Source organism: Triticum dicoccoides, chromosome 2B (genome assembly GCF_002162155.2).
Source record: "Triticum dicoccoides isolate Atlit2015 ecotype Zavitan chromosome 2B, WEW_v2.0, whole genome shotgun sequence".
NCBI classification, from domain to species: Eukaryota; Viridiplantae; Streptophyta; class Magnoliopsida; order Poales; family Poaceae; genus Triticum; species Triticum dicoccoides.
In genome coordinates, this window is record NC_041383.1 from 518,303,130 (window position 1) to 518,308,832 (window position 5,703).

A 5,703-nucleotide genomic window follows, 5' to 3' on the forward strand; every position below is an offset into this window, starting at 1 on the left:
GCGGGGCATGCATTCATAGCTTAGGATTCCCTTCATGCCGACACGAGGGAGGGGCGCTGCTAGCTACTTCGCACTTGCTAGATGAGCCTTGGTTGGGGCGGGGGCGGGGCATGCATTCATAGCTTAGGATTCCCTTCGTGCCGACACAAGGGGGGCAAGAAATATCGTGCACTTTGTGAGATAGGTGCGACACCAGAGTTGCATTTGGTATTTGAAAATCAAACCACCCTTTACATACATATAAATTTGGTCCACATGCAAGTGTGTTCGTGTTCTGACCCTCTCCCGCGTCATTTTTCGCCAAATTTATGAACATTAGACAAGTCGGATGAAGCAACAGACACGGTTCACTCAAACTAACCGTGTGCCACGCTGGTGCCCCTGTCACGCACACATCCACACAGTACATTGGGCTCCACGAGGCTCCCCCTCTGAAAAATATCTGCCCGCCTCGAGGGTTTCTGTTTCATAACACACGGTTGTTATCTCCAGACCGTGTGCGATGTTTCTTCTTCCCAATCCCACTTTATCCCTAGAAAATATCTGCCCGCCTCGAGGAGGGTTTTTGTGTTTCATAACACACGGTTGTTATCTCTGGACAGTGTGCGATGTTTCTTGTTCCCAATCCCACCTGCCCCTAGAAAATATCTGCCCGCCTCGAGGGTTTTTCTGTTTCATAACACACAGTTGTTATCTCCGGACCGTGAGGGATGCACCATCATCAGAATTTTCATTAGCCCCGGCATTTCACTCCCGCGTTTGACTCATGAGTTGTAAAATTTTCAGTACCCGCGTCATTTCCTCAAACACCCCCCTCCACACACACACACACACCAAAACCTCCTCGGGTGTGCGTGCGCGTGCACACACACACACACACACACACACACACACACACACTCCCTCACTCGAAACCCTAGCAAGGTCCCCGCCGTAGCCGCTGCCGCAAGACCTCCATTGTGAACATCTGCCGGTTTGCCCATGAAGCTTACCCACCGATCTCCATACGAAGGCCGCCCCGAGTTTCTTAGATGATGTCTGCCAAGCGCCCATTTCCCCCCAGATCCCCATCCTCATCCCCACCCCCACTCCAGAGCATCACAGCCTAAGCCCGGCTATGCTTCCCGTGGAGCTCGAGGAGCGACTAACCCAAAAGAGGTGTATCGTGGTCTCTTCACCCGACGTCGCTGAGGAAGCTGAGGACCATTACTGGCGGCAGGAACTCAAGCAATGGGCTAGAGTATGCGGGCATGTCTCTTCCGCCGGCTACAACATCAAGGTCATGGACAGCGAGGGCCTGAGGCGTGCTATGTCACAGGTTAAGTGGCCCATCCCCAACCCATGTGGTTCAACCGCCGCCGATCTCATGCATGGCCCCACCGCTGATCTCCTCTGGCTCGTTGTCAATAACTTGCCATCCTACATCGCCATCGAGCCCCTTTTGTCATTTCTGAAGGATACATTTTGCGACGCTGTCTTGGGATCCATAGCTTCCAAGTCAGACCTCATCGACGGCGGCCACGAGGAGGGCACTCTCTCTGGCTCTTCCAAGGGGAAAGAGCCCATCTGCTCTTCCAAGGGGAAAGAGCCCATCTGCTCTTCCAAGGGGAAAGAGCCTGTCTGCGACATCAGGGAGGGCACCCTACAATTGTGCTCTTCCAAGGGGAAGGATCCCATCTGCGACAACATGGAGCGCATCCAGGGTCTGTTATCTTCCCACGGGAACGAACCCATCTATGACAAGAGAGGAAACCCATGATTTGTTTTGTTGTGCCTCTTCACAGGGGGAAACCCATGATTTGTTTTGTCGAGTCCCTTTTGAAGTGTAGTGAGAATATGTCCAGTTTTAATTGCTATATCGGGTTGTTTGCAGTATGCCTTGTTTATTTCAGTTGTTCACAATGCGATGCTCTGTATGAGCAATTATTTACTGTGCAGTACATTACATCAATGCAGTTTTAAACATACCGATAGGAATGCATATATTTGCTTGTTGTTAAGCCTGTTATAGCTAGCATATGCCTCTTTTCAAGTTTATTGATTGTTCTGTTGTTTGTAGTTAGCATATGTCCAGTTTCAAATGCTATCTTTGGTTGTTTGTAGTATGCCTTGTTTATTCTAGTTATTCACAACGTGATGTTCTATATGTGCAAGTATGAACTGTGCGGTTCAATTTCATCAGTACCAGTTTCAACAATACCACCATGGCCCTGTTTGTTTCGGATTCTGGGACCAGATTCAGCTTTGCTAGTGAAGCCAAATTTGGAATCTGAAACAAACAGCTATTTGGAATCAGCTTTGCCAGTGAAGCTGAATCTGGATTTGGGTCATTTTTAGTGCAATTTCCTGAAGCACCTCAAAGTGTACTTCGGTGGTGAAGCTGATTCGCAGAAATAGCTTCGCCACTGAAGCGAATCCATAGGTGATTAAAATCCAAGCGAAGCTGAAACAAACGGGGCATGAGTGACTACATTTGGTTGCTGCATCTTGTAGTTAAACACATATTTCCATTTTTATTTAACAATAACTAGTGTACTTAGACCGGCACAATACCAGTTTGAATGACTATGTTTGCTTGTTGTTAAATGTTAGGCCTGTTGCAGTTAACACACTTTTTCACTTGTTTTGCTTTAATAGCATGCTTAAACCTGCACACTGAAGCTATCTTTTAGAGATTATTTTGTCTTCCATTGATAATTTTGGTTTATGTTTAGCCTGTTGTGCTTAACATGCTTCTCGATGTCCCTACACAAGAAAACTTTTGGAACGACTGTTGTTTTCCATCGAGGTTAGTTTCATCCCTTGTCTTATATATGGTCACTGTTCAGGATATTGGTAGCTGGTACCATATAGGCTGACGGATGATAAGGGACTAATCGGTGAATCTGACTTTTAACTGAATAGATCTGCAACCCATTTATTGTTAGGTTAACTAGGGCCATATGTAATATATCTGATGCTACATAACAACATGCACTATACTTAATGTCTACATATGCAATCCTAGGCTACGTAGCAACAAGGAAGAGTGTTACCTTAACGTTCTAATGATGTCTAGATACACGTCGAAGAGCAGCAGCAGCAACAACAACAACACAACCCTGTTTGGATAATCAACATAGCTTAGAGGTTAGAGTTAGTTTCTAGCTCATGACTAACCCTGAACTAACTCCATCCAAAGAGGTGTTTGGATGACAGGATTAGATACTTAGATTGGCAATAAATGCACTAGGAGAACTAGCTCCAATTAGCACCTCTGGGTTGGATAGTTTTTTTGGGTGGGTTATAGATGCAACTAGCTCAAACTAGCCCTCATGTTTAGATATACTTTAGGGCTATTTGAGCCCGAAGTAGCTCAAACTAACTCTAACCCGTGGATACAATAGTAGTTAATCAGCCAATAATTTGTAAGAATGCAATAAACTCCTTCCGGCCCATAATATAAGATGTTAAATCATCTAATATGTGAATATATTGGATGTTTAAGATATTATATAAAAGTGTTGTACTACATCATTGTGCAATTGGTGTTTATCTTCTAATATTAACTTGGTGCTTTTAGGTACATATGTCATTGGTAAAGATCCGCGCATCGACCCTTTCTGCGTATGGGAAAATGAGATATCGATGAACCAACATCAAGTGAGGAAGCTGATAAAGATTGTTAGTAAAATGGGTCAAAAGATGGCAATTAAAATATTTGTTTACACTTATCCAATACAACAACGAACTGCAGGATGGTAAGTAAGAACTCTGCAACCTTCTTTTTACTGCCCATAATGAGTTGTGTTAGATGACAATGTCTGAATCTTTTTTCCTTTGCAGTGGTTCCCAAAAGCAGTTTACTAAAGATTACCTCTCAAATTACATGATTGGTGGGCATGCAAAGGTTAAGGTATTTCTACCAGAACACGATGATTATCTAGATGTTTCCATGAAGACCGTGAAGGGTGGGCGGTCGACCATCACATGTGGTTGGACTAGAGTCGTGCATGCCTTCTGCATGGAGGAGGGCACAATATGGGCATTCCGCTTCACCTTGTTCAGCAGCCAGAATGTATTTTGCCTCTTTCTTTATCGTCTTTAATAGTACAAGTATACAACTGTGGTTCATCATTATTTATTTGGTTCTTATGTAATTCTTGATGTGTACCTATGAATCGAATAATTCATTGGTTGTCTGAACCTGATGGATATGAATAAAGTTATAGCATACATTCAATTTCAATTTTAATTTGATATAGCAGCAATTAAATTATGGTGAAATTATGCTCTCCAGGTTGTTACGGTACACACGGTTGGTAAAATAGAAACGTTTGTGATATACACCATAATCCGAGACGGTTTACACAGACAAAACGTGTGCCAGCGTGCACACAGTTGCCTTTTGCAAAGCGTGTGCGATGTCAGACAATATCACAAACGGTGTTGGCAAACTTACCATTTGTGATAGTTGCCTTATCAAACATGATTCGCAACCATGAACTGTTTGTGATGAAGTATGCATCATAAACATTGCACCATAGAATAGCGTGTGCGATAGTTGTCGTGTACGACGATGTTACGACGGTCCGACGTTTCGTAATCCTATCTGACACTCGTACGACAATTAGCTAATTTTCTTAATTAGTTATCGCATACGGTTTGTGAAAAGCGAACTTATGTGATTGTATGCTTATCATACACGTTCTATAATAGTGAACCGTTTGTGATGGGTCGGGCATCGTAAATGTAGCACCATAGAATACCGACTGCTATGGCAATGCGACTACAAATGAAAAGGAGTATTGTAGGGTCCCTATCCCGACGAGAACCCCCTAATCTCCCACACTCACTAGGTGACGGTTCCAAATGTCGTGGCGGAAAGGGGTTTTAAACCGTTTGTATAGCACCGACGCGTACCAGCGCCCTTCTTTAAATTAGACGTGGCAGATGCGGGATGAACTCCTACCACCTGATCGCATACGAGCAATTCAAGAGGAATTGGCGGGATTCTTTCTTGACCACGTCATACATAAAGATGGAGAATACCGTACGGAATTCAATGGGAGTTTTCGCATGATGATGTCAGGGATGTTCTATTGTATACATGTAGTAGCGTCGGATAGATATATGAAAACTTGTTGTTCGACCAAGCACGGAGAAAGAGAGGTCACTTCTCTATATATATGTTCATGATCATGATGTTGTGTAATTAATGGTCCTTCGTTTGCTTACTAGTTAGTGTTGAGTTCTCTCTATATGTTGTAGCTACCGTCGACCAAGCATGGAGAAAGAGAGGTAACTTCTCTCTATATGTAGTAGCTAGCTAAAACAATATGAAACTCCTAAAAGCCTCCAAAACTCATACCCCCCTCTAAAAAAAAAACTCAGCGCCTACAACTTGCTGACGCGTGGCTGCCTTTTGGTCCTGGTTGGTGTTACCAACCGAAACTAAATGTCCTCCTGCTTGGGCTTCCCACGGCGACCACGTGGAGCTCCTTTGGTCCCGGTTTGTAAGCCAACCTGGAAAAAAGGTTTTGGGTATTAGTCTTGTTTGTTTTGTCCCGTTTTAAGAACCGGGACTAAAGACCCTTTGGAACCGGGTTTAGTGCCCTGTTTTCTACTAGTGATAGCGGAAGAACAGAGGCTTGCGGCGGCGGAAGAATTGTTTCAGTTGTTCCCCTCGGGGTTTCTGAATATTGGGGAATTGATAGGCTATGA